This window comes from Falco punctatus (assembly GCF_963210335.1).
Source record: "Falco punctatus genome assembly, chromosome: 12".
Classification (NCBI taxonomy): domain Eukaryota; kingdom Metazoa; phylum Chordata; class Aves; order Falconiformes; family Falconidae; genus Falco; species Falco punctatus.
In genome coordinates this window covers 27,943,365-27,968,079 of record NC_137592.1, presented here as the reverse complement: position 1 = coordinate 27,968,079, position 24,715 = coordinate 27,943,365, and the positions used below count along the sequence as shown (strand labels likewise).

Genomic DNA, 24,715 nt, shown 5'->3' with positions numbered 1-24,715 from the left:
TCTGATTGTTCCCACTCTTAATATTGTGTATTTAATTATTCCTACCTAAATGCAGTACTTCTCATCTTTCTTTGTTGAGTTGCATACACTTTTCACTCTGATTTCTTAACTTGTCATGATGATTCTTAATTTGCATCCTTCCCTTTCACAGGCAGTTAAGGGATCCTCTGCAGCTGATGGCTGAACAGTATTTAATTCCTCTCTACTGCTTTATCCAAAATATTAATGGAAGTTTTGACTAGTGCTAGACCTGAGCTAGAATCCTACACAATCCCATGTGCAAAATCCTTCCACTTTGACGGTTTATCATGAATAGCAAAACCAGCTGCGTTTTCCCAACACAATGCAGCAGTCCTCAGAAAAGCAGCTGCATGTTTTACCACAAACTGAACATGAGTCAATAGTACCTATCTGAGATGAAAACAGAAAACATTGTACTGGGATATATAAGCCAAAATGTAGCACTAAAGGTGTGAAGTAATAACATTTTGGGACATTACGCTTGTGAAAACCAAGTGCATTGGTTGGAGATAATTCAGGAGACATTAGAGATGTAAAACACACTGCCTCTGAGATGCAGCAGAAATAATTGAGCTCATTTCACCTGAAGTAAATTCTGAAGATGCGCATGAAAACAGTCTTCAAATATGTAAAGGTATAGTGAGTGTGGAAATACAATATAATATTCTTTGCCCACTAAAAATAGAATAAAATGTAATGGTCTTAAATTACAAAAAGTGACTTAAATTATAAATTAGAAAGACTTTTCTATTGGTAAGGAAATGAGAGTATGTTCCTGAACTTGTATGTTCCCAACACAATGTTAATAGTCACATAAAAATGTCAACCAAACTATGCTGCCTCAACCTACATTTGAAAATGTCGTGCATCTAAGACTGGATGGTTAGCTAGATTTGGTTATAAATTAGAAACCAGAGACTCATTACCTTACCTAACACACTCTAAATCATAGACTAATAGAAAGGTTTGGGTTGGAAGAGACTTTTGAAGATCATCTAGTCCAACATTCCCGCATGGGCAGGGACGTCTTTCACCTAATCAGGCTGCTCCAAGCCCCATCCAACCTGGCCTTGAACACCCCCGGGGATGGGGCATCCACAGCTTCTCTGGGCAACCTGTTCCAGCACCCCATCATCCTCATCATAAAAAATGTGTTCCTTATATCCAATTTAAGTCTACCCTCTTCCAGTCTAAAACCATTGCCTCTTGTCCTGTCACTACAGGCCTTAGTAAAAAGTCTTTGCCTTTCTTATAAGCCCCCTTTATATATTGAAAGGCTGCTACAAGGTCTCCCCAGAGCCTTCTCTTCTTTGGGCTGAACAACCCCAACTCTCTCAGTCTGTCTTCATAGGAGAGGTGCTCCAGCCCTCTCATCATGTGATCATTTTTCTGACCAAATAATCTCCTATCTTTTATTCGAGTCTCTTCAAAAGGTTTCCTGAGATTTAGGGAAGCACAATATCTGAAATCCATTTTAAAAATTTATATCTAGTCCCTCAAACAAAGAGAAAACCTACATTTTTTTAAGTCCCAATATTCCGACTGCTTCTCCTGATATTATACCTGATGGATGGGGTAGATAAATTTTAGAAAGAAGATTAAACCCCACTACCAGCTAGAACCTTTCATGTGAAGTGAAATCAATGGGAATGTAGACTGTTTATGCTAGATATTTATGCAAGCCCCATTACAGCAGTATCAGTACTCTTCCCAATATTTAATGTACTTTTCACAGTAATGCTGTAATGTCAGTGAATCTGTGAAACTGCACAGTCAAAAATTCATGAATTTAAAAAATTTATGAACCCTGAACAGAAAATGCTATGATAAGACTCAGTAAACCACTGATGTGTATCACTCATGCAGAGTAATCCAGTGATGAGATACCTCCTTGGAGGAAAGCATACATGATTTCTTGGTTCTGCTTTTAACATTTCAGATCTGCCAATATCACTGAATCAACTCTACTGGATTGACTGTACCTGCACAGATCAGCTGAGCATGCACCATGGGTTTAACAGAGCATGAGAGGCGTTGTTCGTTACGGAGCTGTTAATATACCCCAGTGCAGCTGCTATCATCTGAGTTTTGGTCATCTAACAAGACATTATCTTCCTGCTGTCTGAAACAATAGCAAGTACCTGTAAGAACATGCTGTTCTGGAAGGCTTAGCAGGTATGTTGTTTAACTCTTTTATGCAATGAAAGATTACATTTAAAGTAGATAAATAAGCCTGGAAGCACTGCTTACTTAGGCGTGCACATAACCAGTTGAATTTACAATTCAAATAACTAAATGATTTCATGAATCTGACCCTAAAATGACTTACCAAAAGCCACAGAATGAGCCATCATGCCCCAGTCCTAGGCTCTCATCTTAGTCACATGACTATCTTTTCTGCCTTGTTCTCTCTCTATTCTATTTCTTTTCTATTTTTCCAAGGAAAGTGACTGTAGATTTAGAAGAATAGGAATCCAAAATTGGGCATGCAAGGCAGAAAGAAATCATGTAGTGAATATCTCAGCAAGGCTTGAGCATGTTTTTTCATCTTCCTGGTCCCTGAGCTGTAATAGAAATACACTACTAGTAGTTCCCAATTAATAGATTTCTCGAAGTGTCTGCTAAATTGCAGTGTTACTTGTCTTTGTATGTTATCAAATGAAGATCCAGTCCTGAAGCACTTCCAAAATACAAATAATACGTATGTATTACACATACAAATATTAGGTTTTAATTTTCTGAGTGTACCCACAGGTGTTCCATGAGTGTGAACCACTCACATGAAGAAGGCTTTTGAATCAGATCCATACCTCATAGACTACATTTAAACCAATATTGAAATAACCATAAGAAATTATATTTTGTGTTTCATTTTTATTTCGCAGATTATTTTTTTTATTAAAAAGTTGTAAGAAAGCTGGGCTTCAGCTTCTACAAAAGAACAGAGGCAGAGTTAAGCTACATCACTTATTGCAGGCTTAAAAGTATTTTGCATGGCCATTGAGAAGTTAAGTTCTTCAGGAATTCCAACACTGATTTCAGCACAAAATCTTGTCAAAGCGCTGATACCAGCATACTTTGGAACTGAAAGGCAAAGCCTTCAGTTAATCCAATTCTGCCAATACAAACAGCTTCCCGAATTTGGTATTAGAGAGAGCATCTTCCTGGGCCTACAGCACAATCCCAAGGGAGTGAGATGACAACTGACAGGAAAAAGGTCTGCTGCTGGCCCAGATTTCTACATTTGTGGGAACTCCACCCCCACGTTCACCAACCACTGTAGCTCCTGAGAAGCAGAGTTATCTTAGAAAGTATCAGTGCTGGAAAGAAATTCCAGATGTTAAACCGAAAGTATGCAATAATAACTGCAATTTTATGAGCATGGCCCTGGATGTTGTCATTTTAGCAGAATTATGCAGATTTGGTGCCCCCTGCTGTCTTTTCTTTCACTGCCAGAGTGCCCGATGAAAAATAATACATTAAATGCACTGAACAGCACAAAACACCCCCAAAGGGCAAATTACGGATGCTGCTTAAAAAGGCATGTTTCAACTCAAGTGTGAGTCCACAGACTGTTTTGGTGAAGCATCCAGGAGCTGAGAAAAGCAGAGCTGTATGTTGGTGGAGTAATGATCACAATCAGGGGAAAAGCATTGAATGCGCCATCACAAGAACTGCACAAAGACCTGAGCTTCAGCCTTGGCACACCTCCATTGCTGGAAAGCAGGACCCCAAAACAGACTGGGCCCTTTGTGGGAATAAACCCACATGAAATCCTTGTGGTCTCTCTTCATCACTCAGCACTGGATCTGCTATGTTCCTGCCTCTTACCCCCAAAGAGAGTTTAAACAGACTCTATAATATAATACTTTTGTATTATAATGGTGTCTAGAGCTCTCAAAAAATATTAGTACCAGTGCTACCCCCAGGTACATAGTGGGTGCATCTACATCAGCTTTCGTATGAACTAAACTGGAAGACATGCTCCAGGAGCATACCTGATACACCAAGCTCCTGCATGGGACAAGCGTAGGGCTAACCCAAAGTAAAACCCCTCCAATGCACACAGCACAGTTCTTGGGATGGCAGCACAACCCATTTCTCTCTACTGAGCGAATCTTCCTGGGCCACACTACGTGCTAAAGTAGATGTACCCACTTAAAATGAGACTGGATGAAATGACACCTGCTGAATGTCGATGCTGTTGAGGGTCGTTCTCGTAACTTCTCCCGCCGTCTAGCCACTTGTTGCCCAGTTCATCCATTTCAGTAGCACCAGCAACCATCTGGCAGAACACAGGGCTTGCTTAACTTTCAGACTCAATTAGAAGCAAATCCCCTCCCTTCCCCGCCCCGAGCTAGTTTTCAGTTGGATCAGTTTATTTTATGGTCATGTGGGTGCATGGCCTGATGCTAGAAAGGGGAGGAATGTCCTTTTGGCAGCAGCACAGTCTTAGATGGCTTAAGCTAATCATGAAACTTCTGGCTAAATCAAACAAGGGTGTGAGGTGCCAACAGGTGCAGTGGCTTGTCCAAAGTACTACAGCACATTTCTAGCACAGCTGCGTTGAAATCCTGCTATAATCAATCGCCAAGATTTTATATCACTAACTTTTTTAATTTCTCCATTGGTTTCTTGTCCCTTCCCTGTACTTCTCCTGGCATATTGCACAATGTAAGTGATGACGAAGCAAAGCTACAGTGCCCCATATGAGTCTCTGCAGGGCAGCAGACAGGACTTTTCGAGGAAGAATGCTGAAGTGATTTTCTGCTGTAAATCAACAGCAGGCTAACAACGGATAATTTTGTCTGTTTATTCTCAAAGACATTTCTTTAAAGATGTTTTTGTTCGGTAGTCACAGCAATGAATCGGTCAGTCAGTTACTTCCTCCCCTGGCTGTCTGTGCTTGAAGATGAAAAAAACCCATACAGACTCCACAGAGAAGGGACGGTCCTGTCTTTCCACAACAGGAGTGTTTCATGACTGAAACCGGCACCTGTATTCCTGCCTGCGGAGATGGCACTGTGCTGTGCTTCAAAGAGACACACAGCAGAGGATGCTTCATCATTTCATATTCTCCTCGTGTTGGAAGGCTTTTAGGACTGACATTGAGACTACGTGTCACCAACTCTTCTGGAAAGGCTTTCTGGTGAACAAGATGAAATTTCTGTCACTTGAAGGGTGTGAGAAGGTTTTTCAACTTCAAGAGAAAAGAATTCATCTGGCTTCTCTGACATTTATACACACAAATCCTAAATGGTCATTTTCAGCTCTCAAACTCCTGTGACTTAATGAGATGGTATCATCTGTATTACATCTGCTGTGGCAGTATTTAAGCAAACATCCTTTATAAAATCTTGCTCATTCTCACCATTTAGACATCCTATTTTGTACTTCTCATGTTTTATTTTTATACCTTGGCATTCAAAACACCAGAAGGCAGAAGTTTGGCCTGCTAATTATTAAATGTTGCACCCTGATACAAAATCAACTTGCTTACTACATCCTTTATATCTGTTCTTTTACTCAGTGTTCTGGCTGCAAGGGCTGAGTCTAAAAAGTCACTTCTGTCTCCTCTGACCATTGTGTAAATCGGCCGTCTGTCCTCTTTTCACCTCTTTTGAGGGTCAGGGTGAAACACATCTACACACAGCCATGTCAGGGGTTGTGCAAGAAGAAGATTATGAGGGTGGATCCACTTGTTTTGATCTCCCAACAGAGCACTGCAGCTCACCCTGCTCCCAGGCTCTGGGGCTGCTCCTGCAGCCACCTTCTTGCTCTTTTTCGAGTCCCAATCTCTCTTCTTTCTCCTTTATTTTTTTTCCTCTGAAATGAATAAATTAATGTGTGTATCCAGGAGCCTCCACTTGTAAAGAGTCAGGCCTCAATGCTCTTGAGAGTGAGGAGCTAATTTTTAACTACTGAAATGAACTTGAGTGCTCAAAGAGCTGGTTTGTCACAGAAGGGTGGTGTAAGGATGAGTGTGGAGGTTCAAGTCAGAAGGTCTCATTATCACTAGACCTCAGGGCACCGGCTAATCAGTAAGGGTGTAGCTTTATTGGGAAAAGTGTATTTTGTGATATTTATGTCTGTATCTGAAACATTTGGTTTCAGTGAGACATCAGAGACACTTCATGAGCCACTGGTCTGCTACATCATAGCAATTAATAACATTTAAAACAATTAATAAATATGAGGAGATTCCTTTCCAGTGTATGCCAGGCCCCAGTGTGCACAAAGGGATAAAATACATCACTATGCATGCTCTTCCAAGCATGCTTTTCCCAACGCATAAACTAAGATAAATATCAACATACATGTCAGAATTCTTTCTTCTCTCAGCATGCTCTTTTTCTTGTAATTCAAGTACTGGAACGCATTTCTTCCAGCTAGCGTATATGTGGATCTTCTTTTACCTTAACATGCAGATTTGCGTATTGTTAGTTGTAGCTTTGTTCTTACAGGATAAGAAAACACTTTTAGACTAATACAGAATACAGAACTGGGTGGCAAACTCGGTTTACAATGTAAACAAAAGTTCTTGCACTTACTAGGCTTGTTAGACATCCTGTCTAGAATTGGATGGCAAATTGCCTAAGGCTTTGTTTATGCTGCCTAGCAAAAATGCTATAAACAAAGTAGAAGACAAACTGGTTTCTAACATGATTTGTCCAGTCTGTGAGGACTACAGTCCAACTTTTTAAGGCTAAAAAGCAACAACAAAGAAACCTAGTGGGAGGATTGAAATAAGCTACATGTAATATTAAAGAAAAATATGCAAGAGTAAGCATCTATGACCCAGGCCAAAATTCAAGGCATTCAAACACAGAATAAACAGTGGAGGGACACTAAACAAAAACAAATCTATGTAGCAAATATCCATATTTCAGTTTAAAGTATAGTTTAAAATTTATAGTTTAAAGACCAAAAGATCCATTTACAGTCTCCTTCCACAGACTAAACTAGAACTGTACCAAGTGTAAAAATGTATATCAGTAAGCACCAGTATACATTCTTACATTAGAACAACATTGTATCACATACTTTTGTTCTTATCAGAAGCTGGATGACAAAAACACTCTTCATCCTGCAGTTAAGAACACCAGGTGACAATCTGTTAGTCTACATAGTAAACAATGTGTCTTATGAAGCGTTACTTCATCTGCTTTGGGTGCGCTCTTCTGTTTCCATCTATTGTTACCCGAGGTATCTTTGGACTGTAAGTTTTGAGAGTAGAAACTAACCTTTTCTTTGTGTCCTTATAAAGATCTGGACAGCAGGGTGTGGAACACGGACTACTGAATGTTACAGGAATCCAAGTAATGACATATAAAAACTCTATATTTTTCATTATAAACCAATTTAGCTCCAACCTGTGCAGTTGTTTTAAGGTAGTTTTTATCTTGAATTCAGCATTTAAGGATTTTGGTTATGACAATTATTACATGTGATCCTGTTAAATATGAAACTTTGATGGTCATAAAAAAAAAGAAGTGTGAAAAATTTAATATTGATGTTCTTGGAAAGTAATGCTGTAACACAGCCTTTCGGCTTGCCTGCCTGTCTGTCTGTCTTGGTTCTCTCCTCACCCCGATAGGAGTGGACTTGCCAGAAAGTCTCATTGCTCCCTTTCTGGCCACAGTTTCCCTGAGTGGAAACTAGGTAGGGTAGAAATGAATAAGTGGTGGGAATTCAGATGTCATCCCAATTCTAGATGTACACTGAGCGCATGTGCTCAGGGAGCTGAAGAGCTCTCCTGAGGCACACAGTATAGCTGCAGCTAATGCAGCCAAGAGGAGGGCCTTAGGCAATAACTGACTTCGCAGCTCTGTCTAATCTCCAGGTCTGTAAGTGGATGCCTTCTGACGTTGCTCCTTTTGCTGTGTAACTCTTAATCTTACCTGTCAGAAAATGCTTGCGTAGTTCCATGAGACATTCCTAAACAATAGATATAAAATATATATAACGGGCATGTGCTGCTTGGCCTGCTGCAATTAGGTATTATGATTTTTGATGGCATTCCTTTCTTTAAAACATGCCACCAAGATTAAATATTTTATGGTCAGTGATCCATAAGCAATAGAATTTAATTTACCAGGTATATGGGACTAAATCTCTATCTGGTGCTCTGCAATAGAACACAGTTCATAAAGTAATATTATGCTCCAGAATATAAATATGACACATTAAATACAGCATATAATTTAATCATTCTTGACTATGGCATAAATGGTTGCAGGTGAATGCCGCCTAGACTAATACTAATTACATCTTGCACCTTTATGAACATACTGACTGAAGTACTTATCAGCCATGCACACAAGCAGTTTGCTGTAAGCCACACAATGAGTCAGTGGCAAACAAAGGAGGGGAAACAAGGTCCCTTTATCTCCCAGACTTCTTCTGAGCCAGCTTCTTGCCAACAAGAATTAAAAGCCATTTCATACTTCATAGTGATTAAGCAACTTTTTTGTCAGTCATCCAGTGTGTTTTATCGGAGTTGTAACCTCAGTCTCACAAGATATTAAAATGCATTGTACAAGTAAATACAGACATATAGAGATATTTGTTAAATATGGTAAACCATAAACTAAATGGATTAAAGTCTTACAACTCCTAAAATAGCTTAATTTTGCCATCTGTAAACATTACCAAGGAAAAGAGTACTACTCTTAAAAGCACGTATTTATTGTGTAATTTTGTGTAGCCTTTAGGTTCACTGCAATCATTCTATACCACATTTTTATGGTTCTTTAAATGACCACTGGGTGTCACAGTTATCAACAGTAAACTCTATGCTTGGAGGAATTTTCCAGGTTTGTTTCAAAACAGATTCATATCGACAGAGATAATGCCAGTTCCTATACCCGTAATATTAATAGCCACACCCATTCCAAGATGAGGAAACAGTTTCCTCAATAAAAATAAAAATCAGTCACAGTTAAGACAAACTGTGGTCTTTTAGAAACTATAGCAAAATGGAGAATTGTCTTTCATATTTAGTCTACAGGTAAGATTCTGTCACACTGCCCGTTTGTGAGGTATTTTCACTGCTAGAGTAGAATGAGGCAATTCTAGACTTCATGGACTTGAGGAATAATTTCCATGGGCATTCTCTTTCAAAACTTAAGCAGCAAGAGAATCAATTATTTCCTCTCCATTTTTTAAGAAACCCATTCACTCAAAGAGAGTCTAAACATTTTGGCAGTATACATAGCACTGCAGCCTTATGCTTCTCGTCCTAGCTCTCAGAATCACTCAACTAGCAAAATAACATGAGTTTTCATGGGTTTTAATTTAAAAATAAGTTTGTGGCCTTCATCACAGAAGAGAAAATGTGACCCCAGTATAATCAGTGCCTAATCAAGTTTGCAAACAACAGCTTTAAATCATGTTTACTGCTTCATGGCTTTGTGCAATTGTCAGCTCCGAAGGGACAAGCCCATGTTAACCCCACGAGATGAGCAGTGTATCTGCTTGGCTAGTTTCACCCACCCACCCACGTGTATACCCTATACCTGGAGTACTGGAGAGCTGCTCCATGCATCTAAAGTGTAGGCAGCACCAAGTAAATAATTTGCAATTGTACAGGCCACCATACTATATAATTTAAAACTTGTAACCATAAAGCCTCAATTTAGACTCCATACACTCTGAACAAATACCATCAGGAAGGGCTGGCGTGGCTGTAGGCTGTTTGGGAGAGGACACAGTGGAAAGCCAAAATGTGTCACAACCTGCAGGCTGGTGCTTCTAGGTGCCTGAGGCCACCGCAATGTCTGCAGGATGCTTGGGAAGCCTCTGTAGTACGAGTACTGAGGGATACTGGTCTGGAGCAGGTGATGAGGTCAGTCAGGGACTCATGTTTGGGATCATTCTGGACAATAGAGTTTTGGGGATCTTTGTCAGGACCTGTAAGATGTGAAGAAGGAAGGAGGAAGGTATTTCCTGGCATATATTGGAGTTTGACATTTGAGGGCTAAATGAGGGAGTGTGACCCTAATTCTGACCGTCCTTACCAACTGGGCAACTTGTAGCTGCTGCCACATTTCAAGTTTTCTCATTCCCTACTTTTGCTTACCCACCTCTGACTTCAGAAACGGAGAGAGCTAAAAATGGAAGCAGAGAACTAACTTAATCCCTGAAAATCAGGCTTGACAGAAGCACCTACAGTTCTTGGCCACAGTTCAGGTGATGGGTGAGAGATACAGGCTGAGACATGGGCAGGTGAGACAGAAATGCCAAACAGGCACTGTCATAGAGATGTGCAACACATGGCAGGCACCAGCCTCTCTCTCGTGCATGATGTTTAGGGCCCCAGTTTGCCTTCAGCAAATCACCCTGCCCTGCCCAGGGTTTTCCAGCTCCTCCATTTCAGACACTTGCTGACTGAATGACTGAAATGACTGTCAGCCAGAAATGTATTTTTTCCCCATTTTTGCCTTTAACCTATTTTCGTCCAAGTCCAGATGTATGCAAAAGGCACACTCAGAAGAATGTAAGCATTATCTAACACATAAAAGATGGATACAAAGAAGAGAATTAAGCTGTTCTTCATGCCCAGCATGGCACGATAAGAAGTAATGGGTGTAAACTGCAGGTGGGAGGTTTAGATTAGACATTAGAAATGGCTTTTTAACAGTAGGCATAGTTAAGGACTTGAATAGATTGCTTGGGGAGGCTGTGAAGGATTTCAAAAACAGGTTAGACAAACATTTATTAGGAATCATACTGGTATACATGTTCACAGACCACAGCAAGGAATGGATTGCTCAAAGTCCTTTCCACTCTTGTTTTCCTGTGATTTTATGATTCAAGGATGTCTAATGGCCTATCTTCTACTAGGGATCGGTCTTAAATGAACCTCACAATCTTAAAACACTGCCAGCAAATAAATAGAAAGTATTGGGGGTTGTTTTTTCTTTTATTAACGTTATTCCAGTTCCCTCTCTCCTTACTCAAAAAGCCCTCCCACTCTTCAACACATTCAACTGCAAAGCTGAATACAGCCAGTAAAATACTGAAAGCATTATACAAGTAGCACTGATAACACTGTGGCAATAATACAGCAAGTGATCTGAAATCTATATTTCTTTTGACCAAGTTCTTACCCCTTATACCCTTCTCTCCTCCTCCCCACCCCAACACAATACCTAATTTTCTAAATTACTGGGGCTATTACACATACTTTCATTAACATAGCAGGTGCAGTTATTTAGACCATTAATGTCCTAGCAGTAGTGTAAGTTGGGAGTGACCCCACTGCAAATTAACAGTTCAGACACAAGAGGTGAATGGTGCTTTAAAATACAGCTGGAAATCTTCCACTCTACCCAAACAGGATTCAGTCCAGGGTCCTTGTCTGAAAGCTGCTCCCTTAACACAAGTCACTTGAGTTGGAAGAGAAAAGCGTTACAGATTAATTCTGGTTTGTGGAGAAAAGAGGCTCTTTTCTTCCAGCTGAAGTTAAAAGCTGCCAGCAAGCATCAGCAACCTATTTGGAAATTTTGGACGGACTCCTCATGTGACTTGACCATGAACTTTTTCTCCCCTTGGTATTGTATTTTTTCTATGAAGTCAGTTACCAAAAGCTTCTCTGATTCAGATTTATTCTTTCTGCCCTTTCCCTTCACAGTACTGTGCCACCATTTTTCTTCCCTTTCCCCTTCCCATCACAAGTTACATCTCAATGGTAACTTCCCTTCCAATAGTTTGAAAGGCTGATGCCAACATGAACAAAAAACCTACAGTGGAACACCCCCTATTCAGACTGTTCTGTTTATGTTACCTTCCCATTTTGTCTCCTCTTTCTAAACTGTAAGCTTAGACACACGTTCATTTTATGCTTGTACTAAATATCCACACAAATAGGGTTCACTTTGCCTGGGCCTCTAAGGATTACTAGTACACGGATGTTAAAAATATCGTGTTTAGGTACTGTAAGTAATGCAATGTAACGTAATGTTGAATTGTGGCTACTACCACATCCCTTTCTAGGGAAACAGAAAAAATAACCTCCAGGAATTCTTCCTGAAATATTATAAAAAATTATGAAGAAGAGGAGGTGCAAAAAGGACAGTATGATATATCATATCGAGAATGCTCCTGTGCTGCTCACAACCCCACACACCACACCATACCAACAATTACTGAACACAGCCCCGGCCACGGCGCAGGGTCCTACAGTGTTTGTTTGGTATTTGCATCATCTGTGCTACACATTCTGAATAACTCTGGTTTAGCTACCTGACGTATTACTCATATAAACCAATGGCTAAATGTAGGATATGACTGCACAGCTCAGCGCAGCACTCCTGCCAGCTAACTCCAAAACAAGATGCTGTATAGGTGTGTCATCAGGGCGCTCCACCCCAGCTAATTAGCGCGGCCAGCAGCTGGCAAGGCAGGCTAAGGAGGGAGAGCTGTGGCTTCCGTAGCCCCAGCCCACAGCCCAGTGTCCTTGTGGCATCTGGAATGAGGAGTAGGCCAAATGTTAGACCCATCTCACTTCAAAGACTTTAAGAAATAGCCTTTTGATGTCTATGTAGAACATATGGATGTAAAGATAAGATCTGCTTCTCTTTTAACTGAGGGATCTCTTTCAGTGAGATTCCAGTCCAGCTAGACACAGTGGCCCTTCTTGTTCACAGCCACCTAAATTGCTCTTCTGCAGAGCTGCAATGGTGGCACTGTGATCAGAAGTTACAACAGCTAGTCTCTTATGTTGTTGTTGATGAATTACATCATTCAATAAATGCTAATTTGTTTCAGTGGACCCTACTGTGACCTCACACCAATAAGAATTACAAAAAAAACCTGCACTGAAGCCAGTAGAATTACGCAGGTAGAAGCCAGTCTTAAACCAACATACATCTCATTTAAGTAAACAAATAACAAGCCCAATACATCATCTACCTGAACTTAATAAAATAGAAATCTATACCAAATATTATCTGGGGTAATTACTACGGGTCATACCCCGTGAACCTCACTCTGGTATTACTTATTCTTCCTCACATAAAACTTCTGCAGTGTAAAGAAAACACGATTAAGCCAAACAATTCCATGAAATCATTAGCTTCCCACCACAAACACAAATCAGACACGCGTAAGAATAAAAAGCCAGTTTGTCAAGATACCATAATGCCAAGTCAGGTCCGTCAGGTTATAATAATTTCTAATTAACACTCTTCCAAGTTTCAGTGTTATTTATTTGCATGTCAATGTCACTCAGAACAATACGATACTCTTTCCTGCCTATGCAAACCTCTAAAAAAATGGGAAGAAAAATTTACAGCCTGATCTGAACAAAGAGAAATCCAATGTAATGACAAATAAAATTATAGTTCAATGTGACAACCTTTGATGAAAACTTTTTTAGAAATGAGAAGACTGATATATGTCCACGGATTATAAGAAAAGAAAAGCATAAATCAGCACGGGTTGAATACCACTGAAGACAGGATTTCTACATCTTATTTTGATTATGTGTATCCAAGCAGCAAAACTTCCCCATTTCAGAGGCTTTATATTGCCTTGCCCCTGCAAATGCTCCCTTTTGAAACATGGAGCAGCACTGTTCCCTAAGGATTACAAAATCCCAACATAAAATTCAGCAGGTTGAGCCTTCTAGAAGGCTTCATTAAAAAATGAATTATTTTAATTATGTTTGGAAAATACCTGATAGTGCAATAACATTGCAGTATTATTCAAAAAGACTTGTTTCAAAAGCAAAATCATGGAAGCAGTTCTGTTGACAATCTGAATCTGCCTCAACTTACTGTTTTCAGAATAGCTGTAGCTGAAAAGATTCAGATTAATTATCCATTGCGGTTCTTACATACATTAAATTATTTATAATTTAAATTATTGTTTATAGGTATACAGGTTAGTAGGTAAAATTATAAAAAACATTAAAGGTATTGAAAGGCATAGCTAAAATTGTTATTCCTATGACAAACTTCAGTATATATGTAAAGTAGCATAATCTTATTTTCACATAAAAGTGGGTATATATTTTGTTTAAAAAATTGATCAAAAATATTAATATTTAATGAATGATAAAACCAAGTTGTACAGTAATATATTAGTTCTGTGTAGAAGACAGCTTAAGGATGTTTTAGCATCAAATATCTCATAGAACTGCAACAAAGTCATAATGTGTTGGTACCAGACATTTTAAGGTATCTGCATGGTCAAGCTTTTATAACAATGAAGTAGATGATCCTAAGTCTCTTCTCAATGTTGAAATAATACTACCAAAATATTGCCAAAGAAAATGTTGCAAGTATATGTTATATATGTTACAGTGTAAGTGACCTTACAAAATTTAAGAACTAATATGAAAATTCAATGGGTTTAGTGAACAAAAGGGCATATTACAAAGTTTTGTTGAGAAAGCTGATTTTTCTTGTTCTTACAAAGGAAAAGAGATGGTGGGAATAATAAGAAACTGCTGGCAGTTTTGTATATTCAGAATGCTTACTGCATTTAATCAGTAAAAGTTACTAAGCTTTCATCTTATTTTTTGTTCTTGTGCAAGTATCATAATATTTCTATATTTAATATAGTTTAATAATGTGCATATTTTCAAAGCAACAAAACTAACTGAGCAGCAGTGACTACTCTTTACTGTCTAACGAACTGCATATATTGGAGCCTAGCTAGGCCCAAGAGTCTCAAGGCACATACCCTGAAGAGTCAAGAGGATGGCAAGCCCTGGGAGTAGCTTCAAGGTAGTAGGTCTAGATCCTCAGAGATCCCTGAAGGTCATCCTAGGATCTTTCCTGAGGATGTCCTTAAACACCTGCTTTCTTCTTCAGGTGATCTGTCAATATTGCCCTCAGCATCCCTTCCTGGCCAGTATTCTCCCACAGCTGAGTATTAGGAACCATTATGACCTTGAAGAGAGATGATGACAGATCACCAAGAAGTGATGTGACAGTATGGATTCAACTCAGCTTCTGAGCTGCACGCGATTGATGAGCCGCAGGTTGGCCTCCCAGTAATAGGGGTTTAACTGTCATAACTTACTGCGGCTGTCAATGGCACGTTGGCATCTGTCACCCGTGGTGACACTGTTTGTATTTTCAACTCTACCATTACAGTGGTAGAATTTAGGACAGAACTCATCTCTTTTCACTCTACTCGCCTACAAGTTGGTGATGTAGCCTGATGTAGCTGGGCTAGGCTCCCCCTAATGTCAATGGAAAAAAATGCTGGAATGATTCATCTCATCCTAAAGTATCTGGGATGAATCACCTTCGTAGGTGCCTCCATCTCCCCAGAGGAAGCCTAGAGAAATAGCTTGAGCTAAATGCTTAACTTAGAGATGTATAAAGTCAGGCTGGGTGAATATCATGAACCATGTTTTTTAAAAATGAAGTTCCATCAAGGTTTTCCTGCTAATACCATTGTTACAAGAGTAACAGCAGAGCAGATTTATCAAGCTACCTACTTTGCATTTGTGTCAATGCTCCTGGCAAAATGAAATTTGTTCTGTTCAGCTGTCTTTGGCACTACATGTCTTTGGCAGTAGACTTCTAACAACACATGGGGATTCTTTTAGCTTCAGGGACAGCACCCTTTGTTTTTAGGAGAGAAATCCTGAGCTCATTTCAGGGTGCACTTTTGTCACGACAGAGGGAAGATACAGTCACTCAATATGAGTGATCAGCAGACTTCGTTTATTGTCCCTTACAGTCACCTTTTATGCCTTGTTATAATTAGCTCATACATATTACAAAAGTTAAGCTCATTATTGGTTAGTTGCCTAAATATCAAGCCTGCCCCTAGTTTCTCTTCTGTAGTTATCTGTTCCCACCTGCAACATTCTTTTCCCACCGCAATCTTCCTGTTATATTTTTGCTTTACTTCAGATAAGCTGAGAGCGATGTGCATTTTTGTCCAGCCAGCTGGACTATGTCTATGTGACCCTTTTCAGCTAGCCAGTTATCCACACACTCTGACATTTTGAGTGGCCATGGCATGCAATATAGTTAGCTACTTCGAGGTGACAGATTTGTTATAATTCATAATATCAGCTTCCAACTGTGAAAATGCAGCAAATAGTACTACCTGCGGAAGTATGTCTACATGTGCACTGAAATATTTAAAACCCCAAGCCTTTGATCCTAATTTTACAAAACTTCCCTTTCCTCCTTCCAGCTGGAACTACTTCCCACTGTGCCTCCCAGCTCTGAGTGTATGCAGCAGGACACACTCCTCTCTCAGATGTGGCCTTCTGAAGAAGTGCTATTAACTAGGAGGTGCTTACAACAAATGCGTTAGTATTTATAGAAAACTAAGAATTAATTAGAAAATTCTACAGACGTAACTGAGCATGTTGTATCATCTTGTGCTGATGGATAAAAATAGGAATGACAATATATAGGGTGTCCTTCCCATTAGTCAATCTGGTAATGAGTAATGCAGCCAAATCAATGTCAGTAAAGCCTACCTACCACAACATGCTTCAGAAACCCTCTTGACACTCTCCTTTAAGAGAGAAGCCACAAAAGCATAAAGGTTTAATCCACATGTATTTGAAATTACTATATTATTTGTGAGGCAAAGATTCAAATAAAGTGTATTAGTTGCCGCAGACAAGTGTCAGTAAAAACTATCTATGCCTATATTCCACAGATTGTACCCCCTTCAAAAAACCCAAGTATTTCAGAAAATGTGGGGAATGTTATACTTTCTGTTCAAGAAATTAGTTTGGTTTAATACGGAAGACCCAAATATAATAGTCAAAGACAAAAAAAAAATTAAACTGTAAGATACTAGGAGCCTTTGGAAAAGGATCTGAATAAACTTTTCGGGAAATCATAATGTTACGTTTAAAGGTCATCAGATCACATGGGTTTGACATCTTACCGCTTGCCGTTAGCTACAGAAGGAACTTCTGTCTTGCCTGAGTGTCCTGAGAGCTTGAGCAATCAGCCTTCAATACTGCGCTATGCTGTTGTGCCATAACTCTGTTTGTCCCTCCTGTATCTCAGGCCACTCTTTAAAAAAAGCATGCAAAATAATTACTTCTGTGCTGGGTTATTGGTGGTGTCTTGGGTTCTTTACTACAGTAGCTATTTGAAACTTTATAAGGTCTTAAGTATGAGAGCAAGTGCCAGAGCTGATGTACTAGAAAAACAGTTACAAACTAGATGAAGTAGTGAAGACTTTTTGCTATGTAAAGGTATGGAGCCACATGAAGGAATCTTTTCTCTAATTTTGTGGCTCTTTATTTCTGATGTAAATACTGTGCACCAACAAGGATGGAGAAGCTCGTACAGAAAGTCATATTTCAAGCAAAGATACAGTTGCAACAAAAACTAATGATTTCCCATAAAATAAGGGGCACTTAAATACTAGTGCAATGGCATTCTTGTGACAGTAACGTTTAATCTTTTGTCCAAAGCAAGTAAGCAGGTCTGGCAGTACACTTGCTTTTTTTTAAACATGGACTTAGGAAAAAACATATATTCCTGATTAAGAAGGGGAAAAAAATTACTAAGTAATCCCAGGGGTCCAAGGAGCTATTCACAAGCTTAACATTAAGATGTAATCTGCTGGTGATTACGTAATAATTTCCCCTCTCTGCCCATTCCAGAGTGGATATGGGATACTACAGTCTACATGCCCAGTCTTGAGTGTTTACTTCCAGGTGTAAGAGCTCATTGCAATATAACCCTCTAGAGAAACCAGAAAAAACAGAGAGAAAGAGCTAGTGTACCTGTCATCCTGGGAGAGGCAGGTCCTAATTCAATGGATATGCAATAGAAAGTGGTGTGTTACCCCACGCAGGGTTAGGTTCTAGGAGCTATGTGGGAGTTGGCAGACACAATTAACAAGCTTGAAATAACAATTGCCTTGAGAGCCAGCAAGAACTAAAAGGTAGGGGAGTGGTCCAGCAGGAAAAGTAAAATAACTGCAACAATTGAAGGATAAATCTAATCTCACATAAAAACAGTGATAACCCATCTAAGAAATCGACACATTAATATTAAGGAACACAAACTACAGGAGACACTATAAACGAGGGGCTTGGAAAGTCCCACGGGACAAAATCAGTGCTAGGCTTGTCTGTGGAATACCTGCCAGCTCCTGCTGCACACAATGGTCAGAAGGGGGTTTAGCAAGTATTAGAGTGAATATTTATGCCTACCAAGATGTGAGGAGGAAAAAAAAACGTACAGGCATGCTGTTATTCTGTCTGTTGCAAGTGCGGAAACATCTCTTTGAAGCACTGACATGGTGGCCTATCATCTTTCCAAATCCTGGCTACATGTAACTTCTTAAAATATCTGAAAAGGACCGATATACCACAGTATGCATAGCCAGATTTTGCAGGCTGATATCTAGGATAGTCCCAGACAGATAAATCATGCATGCAAAGCAAGCGTGATGACAGATTACAGCACATGCAATATTGTCTTGCTGTACATGCTCGGAGCAGTTGCACAGTAAGTACCGGTCTGGAATCAGACCTCTTGTACATGCATGTTTTATCTGCCCATGCAGAGAGGTCTGACTGCTCCCAATACACGGTGTCCTGCACATCCAGAAAGACAACTATGGCAACACAAACGCAGGGAAAGCTGTGCCATGTATGCTCTTCCTATGAGAAATTGTATCGACCATATAATAAGAGGACACACCCCGTATTAAACAGGACATTCCATACCACATGGGATCCTCAGCACTTTCTGACATTTATTTTTGTTATCATGCCATGCTGTGATTGCCTAGGAGAGTGCGGAGGTCAACATCAGTGTATGTACATTAATTTGGCAGACAGAAGACAGAGTGTCATTACCTAATATTTAGTTGGGTTACAACAATAACACTAATGCCCTTATCCTTGCTACATGAGCTCATCTACAAGGCAACATGATGTCCCTGCTAAAGTTTTGGGACACGGTATCAGTAACCTCTGAGACATGACAATTATTGAGTCACCAATATTGTTCCCCCCATACCACAGGGATTCTTCTAGGTATTGTATTTATAATCAGAGCAAAACCAAAGTTGTGTGAGATCCTTTGCAGGTCATTGGTTCAACCTCCTGCTTTGAACAGTGCTATCTTCAAAGGGGAGCTAGGTTGCTCAAAGACTTGACCGGTCTAGGTGTATCTCCATGGATGGAAAGTCCACAGCCACTCTTGGAACGTGTTCCAGGACTCGACCATTCTCACTTTGAACTTTTGTTTTCTTATGCCCAGTTGGAATTTCTTTGGGTGCAACTTCTTGTCCTGTTGTCTCTTGTCCTGTTGGTGCACATCTGAGAGGGAAGCCTTGTGCTGTCTTTATAATTCCCTCCAGGAGGGTGAATGCTTTAATTTGATCCTGGTGTAGCCAAACCCACTTCCTCAGCTTCTTCTTGTACATCATGTGCTCCAGCCCCTACCACTGTAGCAGCCTCTGCTGAACTGGCTGATGCTGGAGGACCCAAAACTGGACCGTGGATATCCAATGTTGCACAAGAGCACATACCTGCTAGGTATATCAATAATGCAGCCGTGTAGGTGTTGAACTCCCATGATGAACTTCTTTTGTTCACCAGGACAGCCAGGCCCTTTTCTCCTGGACTACTCCAAAGCCAGTTGGCTCTCAGCCTGTAGCATTGTATAAGGATAGCTTGTCCCGTGTTCAGGACTTTGCACTTGTTTCTGTTGACCATCACGAGGTTGTCATTGACCCATTCCTGCAGCTTGCCAAGGCTACTCTGAATGGCAGGTGTGGCCTCCAATATGTCAACTGATGTCCCCAGTCTGACGTGGAGATCAGCTGAAAACTTGCTGAGGGTGTATTCTGTCCCACCTCCTGAGTCACGGATGAACATATCAAACAGGACTTGCTCCAGTATCGATCCCTGCTCCCCCTTAACTGGGCATCAGCCAGACTTCAAACCAGTGAGGCATTGCCCTTCCAGCCTGGTGGTACAGGCAGTTTTTCACACACCTAGTCTGCCCACCCCGTCCACAATTCCCCAGTTTTAAGGTTATTGAGGAAGACTCTACCAAAAGCCCTAATAAAGTCAAGGTTAAATGCTGCGGTGGTTTGACCCTGGCTGAGTGCCAGGTGCCCATCAAAGCCACTCTATCAACCAGACAGGTTGATATCTATCTCCTCAACCAGACAGGAGAGAGAAAATGCAACAAAAGGCTCGTGAGTCAAGATAAGGACAGGGAGATCACTCATCAATCACTGTCATGGGCAAAACAGAGTAAACTTGGGGAAAATTAGCTTAATTTATTACCACTCAAATTAGGAAAAACCACCTTCCCCCCATCCCTCCCTTCTTCCCAGGTTTAACTTAATTCCTGATTTCTCTACATCCTCCCCCCGAGCAGCGCAGGGGGACAGGGAATGGGGGTTACAGTCAGTTCCTCACATGTTTGTGCCGCTCCCTCCTTCTCACACCCCTGCTCCGGTGTGGGGTCCCTCCCATGGGAGGCAGTTCTCCATGAACTTCTCCAATGTGAGTCCTTCCCAAGGGCTGCAGTTCTTCACACACTGCTCCAGCATGGAGCTCTTCCATGGTGTACAGTCCTTCAGGAATGCACAGCTCCAGCGTGGGTCTCCCACGAGGCCACAGGTCCTGCCAGGAGCCTGCTCCAGCATGGGCCGCCCACGGGTCACAGCCTCCTTTGGGCACCCACCTGCTCCAGCGTGGGGTCCTCCATGGGCTGCAGGTGGGGATCTGCTCCACCACTAACCTCCACGGGCTGAGGGCATAGCCTGCCTCACTGTGGGCTTCACCACAGGCTGCCGGGGAATCTCTGCTCCAGCACCTGGAGCACCTCCTCCCCCTCCTGCACTGACCTTGGGGTCTGCAGGGTTGTTGCTCTCACGTATTCTCACTCCTCTCTGCAGCTGCAGTTGTTTTGCCAGATTTTTTTCTCCTTTCTTAAATATGTTATCGCAGAGGTGCTACCACCATCGGTGATTAGCTCAGCCTTGGCCAGTGGTGGGTCCATCTCAGAGCTGGCTAGCACTGGCTCTGTTGGATGCTTCTAGCATCCTCTCACAGAAGCCACCCGTGTAGCCCCCCTGCTACCAAACCCTTGCCACACAAACCAGCTACAAATGGCATACTCTGCTTTGCTCTTGCTCACCAAGCCTGAAGTCAGTGATGCTGGGTCAGGCATAACTGAACTTAAAGGCTTAACATTTGCCTTTTTTTCAGTCATCGACAGTCTTCTAAATGCCACAGCCTTTCAAATGCCGTAAGGAGTGAGCACACTCTAACACTGGCCAGTCCCCTCAACACTCAAATGCACACCACCTGGCCCACCGGACTTGTATATGGCCAGCTTGATTCAGTGGACTTCAACCTGATCCTAGTCTACTGTAGGTAGTCTTTTTCTCCTACCCCAAACTCTGCCATCAAAGCTTGGGAGATGTGGAAGGTTTTTTTTCCGGTAAAGGCCAAGGTGAAGGAGACCTTGAGCATCTCAGACTTTTCCTTGATCTTTATCACCAGGTCAACCACCCACGCTTTCCCTTGTCTTCCTTTTGCTACCTATGTACCTGTAGAAGCCCTTTTTGGTTGCCCTTCATATTCTCTTCCAGTTGCAACTCCAGCCAAGCTTTGGCTTTCCATATGCCATTCCTTTACTAAAATACCAACCATCCTCTGCATGAAGTAGTGTAATTTGCTTACAAATCCTCTAGCTGTTGAATACTTTCTAGAAATGCTGTTTAAGGAAGCTGGTTGTTTTTCATCCATAGCTCATCTTTTGAAAGTTGCAAGCATATGCAGGTGCCTGTTCAAGCATTTATTTAGCTGGTACTGCGGAAAATGCCATTGTTCTAAATTATTATTTCTTCCTTTGTTCTTTGTTGTTAGTTGGTCTGTTTCCAGTAACCTCAAATTTGATGCAGAAGGAAAAGTATACGTATATACACCTGATAGGAGGGAATCAAACTATTCATTACCTTCATCATGCAGCTTCAACTGCTAATCCATCTCTGCAGAATTTTCTCTAATATTTTGTAATATTTCAGCTCTGCAGAGGCAGCCTCATATGGTTATTATCAAAAAACCCAGCCCATTAATGAATGAGTTCCTTCCTGTTATTCAGATTGGACTTTCTGCCCCATTCTTCTCTACAGTAAAATTAAAAAAAAAAAAAAAAAAAAAAAAAAGAGAGAGAGGGAGAGAGAGAGAAAGAAAATAGCCAGTTTTATCAGTTCTAGTCAGCCCATAAATGACAAATTCAAGGGTGTCTTTTTTTTAACTTTGCAGACCTAGAAAAGGGATGGATTTCTTGCTTCTCAAGCATTTGTATTTAGTCTTAAATGTCCCAAGACAGTTTTCTTACATATAAAGATACCACTTGTTCAACATATTCTACACATGGTCATTTCATCGGTTGGTTTTGGTATGGTGCGATTGGTCTCTTTGGTCTTCTAAACTTTCACAATAACTAAGAAGTATTTCTGCAATGTTTTTCTATTAACGATATGAGTCTATACCAGGGGTCCTCAAACTACGGCCCGCGGGCTGGATACGGCCCCCCAGGGTCCTCAGTCTGGCCCCCAGTATTTACAGAACCACACACACACACCCGCCGGGGGTTGGGGAGGGAAACCAAGCAGCCGCAGATGACTGCCTGCCACTTCATCTGCGCGCCGGCCCCCTGGTTAAAAAGTTTGAGGACCCCTGGTCTATACAATGGGAAGCTGTTTGAATTGCTTGCTGCAGCATAGGGAGGAAGGTCTGCTAGGCACAGAGCTGGCTCTAAAGCCCCCCTCCTGGTGACTAGTTAAAGCAAAAACCTTCCCTATGACTAGGAAAGCCATAAGAGACAAAACAAGAAAGGTGCAGGAACTGCTCCAGGAACTTTCTACATGTGGGCTAAGGTCAGGCTGAGGCATACTCTTTACACCTGGGACTCTGAATCATTCCCCTTCCACACCTTCGTGTCAGCTGGGATCCTGAGAAACTTTAAGATGTCTCATCCCAGTTCACTCTGGCACAGGAGCTGGGGCCTGCGCCATCCCAGCAGTGATGAACTTCTTCCTCCAGTTCTTTGTGTTTCTGCTGGGATATTTCCTCCCCCAAGGAAGGAAAGGGGGGCAAGAACTTTCACTGCAATTTATGCAGCAATAGGTACTTCTTCAAGGTTATCTTTTAGGTCCTTTTCAGCTCCAAACTACTCTTACTCCCCGAGAGTATTTAACTAAAATTAACAGGGGAAACTGCAATCCTGTAAGACCCTTTTCTGCCACAGATGGGTATATGGAGCCACTAGCCCATATGATACCATCCAGCTATAGGAAAAGGGATTCTGGGTTTCTTTCATTGCAGATACGCTCTTCAAAGAGTTATCAAGACAGGAGCTGGTGGAGTACCAGCTGGACAGGAGCAGCAGGCTACATGCAGGTGACAAAGGCAGTGACTGACTAGGCAAGGCCCAGCTCTCCAGGAGGTGTGAGAGCAGCACGGCAGGGCAAGAAGCTGGAGGGACAGTGGCACAAACTGGTATGGTGGGAAGGGGTTTTTACCCCCGCCCTGGACACTGAGGCACAGGGCAGGAAAGAACGATGGGCAACTTCACCTTCCTGAAAACACAGTCTTGGTCTTCAGAGTTCACTTTCAGGTGCCTTCACAGGGTCTGTGCTGCTCTCTGTACTGTTCCTGTCATCTTTACCCAAACCTTTGAATTACAGATTCAGCAATGGCACCTGGGGAGGGGGAGGACTGAGGAAGAAGAAATCAAGAATGCTGAAAAGACGGCAACGGAGACGAGAGGAGATATGGCAGTGGGGAAGTGGCTAAGCACAAGCACTGTGTTCTCCAGCAATGGCTGGTGAGCTAAGGAACCCAAAATCAACAGAATCCTCTCTCTGGAAGATGAATTTTCCTGGTTTTGGTGACACCATGACACCAATGTTGAATTCAACCCTACAGCCACACCTGGGCAGCACTGAGTGACAAAGCTCTTTCCAGCCTCTCCCTCTGGTGTTCGAGTGCTTTGGCTGGTATCAGTCAGATACCTTGAGGCCTCTAAGCAGGGCCAAGGTACAGCATCTGCTGCAGCTGGCCTGGCCTCCGCGCAGTCTCATCTCCTCTGGTTTCATTCCTTCCATGGATTTTGTCTCTCCACAGACTTCTCCACCGGTCTTGGGCCCATGGTTTCCCTCAGTCAGATTTCTTCAAAGTTCCTTTGAAAGCAAGCACTACTGCCCAAACCTACCATTGTAATGTAAGTCGGTTAACAGCAAGTGTTCCTAAAACCTCTGCTTCTCAAGGGGAAGATGATCAGATGTTGTTAATCTCAGGTTTCATTAAGAAAGAAAAAAAAAAGTTTTGTTGTTTCCCTTTGGGTTTTGGAGAAAAGCTTGAGAATCCCAAAGATGAAAATTCTAGGCTCTAAACCAAGTAACACACAAGGTGTTGTTCCAAGACGCTATCTTTAAAGACCGGGATTTCACCCATCTCATGGCTTTTGACCCAAGACCTGACCGAGGACGGGAGTCTGCTGCCCATGGCACAGCCGGGGCCGGCAGGAGACACCTTGGGGCACCGACCGGGAGCTCCAGAACGCCCAAGTGTCTCCCGACGGCCCGTCCTGACAAGCGTGCCCCAACACCCGACATTCCTGGGAGGATCTACAGCAAAAACGCCGCTTTCCTCCCGCTTCCATGCCAGAACACAGGGCAACTATGAAAGACAAGGCCAGCAGCG

The 24,715-nt window shown here is 41.7% G+C and overlaps 1 long non-coding RNA gene across 1 annotated transcript in view; it reads left to right on the top strand.

The window, feature by feature from the left end:
• Window positions 1-24,636, top strand: part of LOC308072228 — a 35,534-nt gene extending 10,898 nt beyond the window's left edge. The window contains exon 2 of the long non-coding RNA XR_013931589.1: window positions 1,961-24,636. This is a non-coding gene — a long non-coding RNA (uncharacterized lncRNA). The remainder of the gene's footprint in view (window positions 1-1,960) is intronic.
• The last annotated feature ends 79 nt before the right edge of the window (window positions 24,637-24,715 follow it).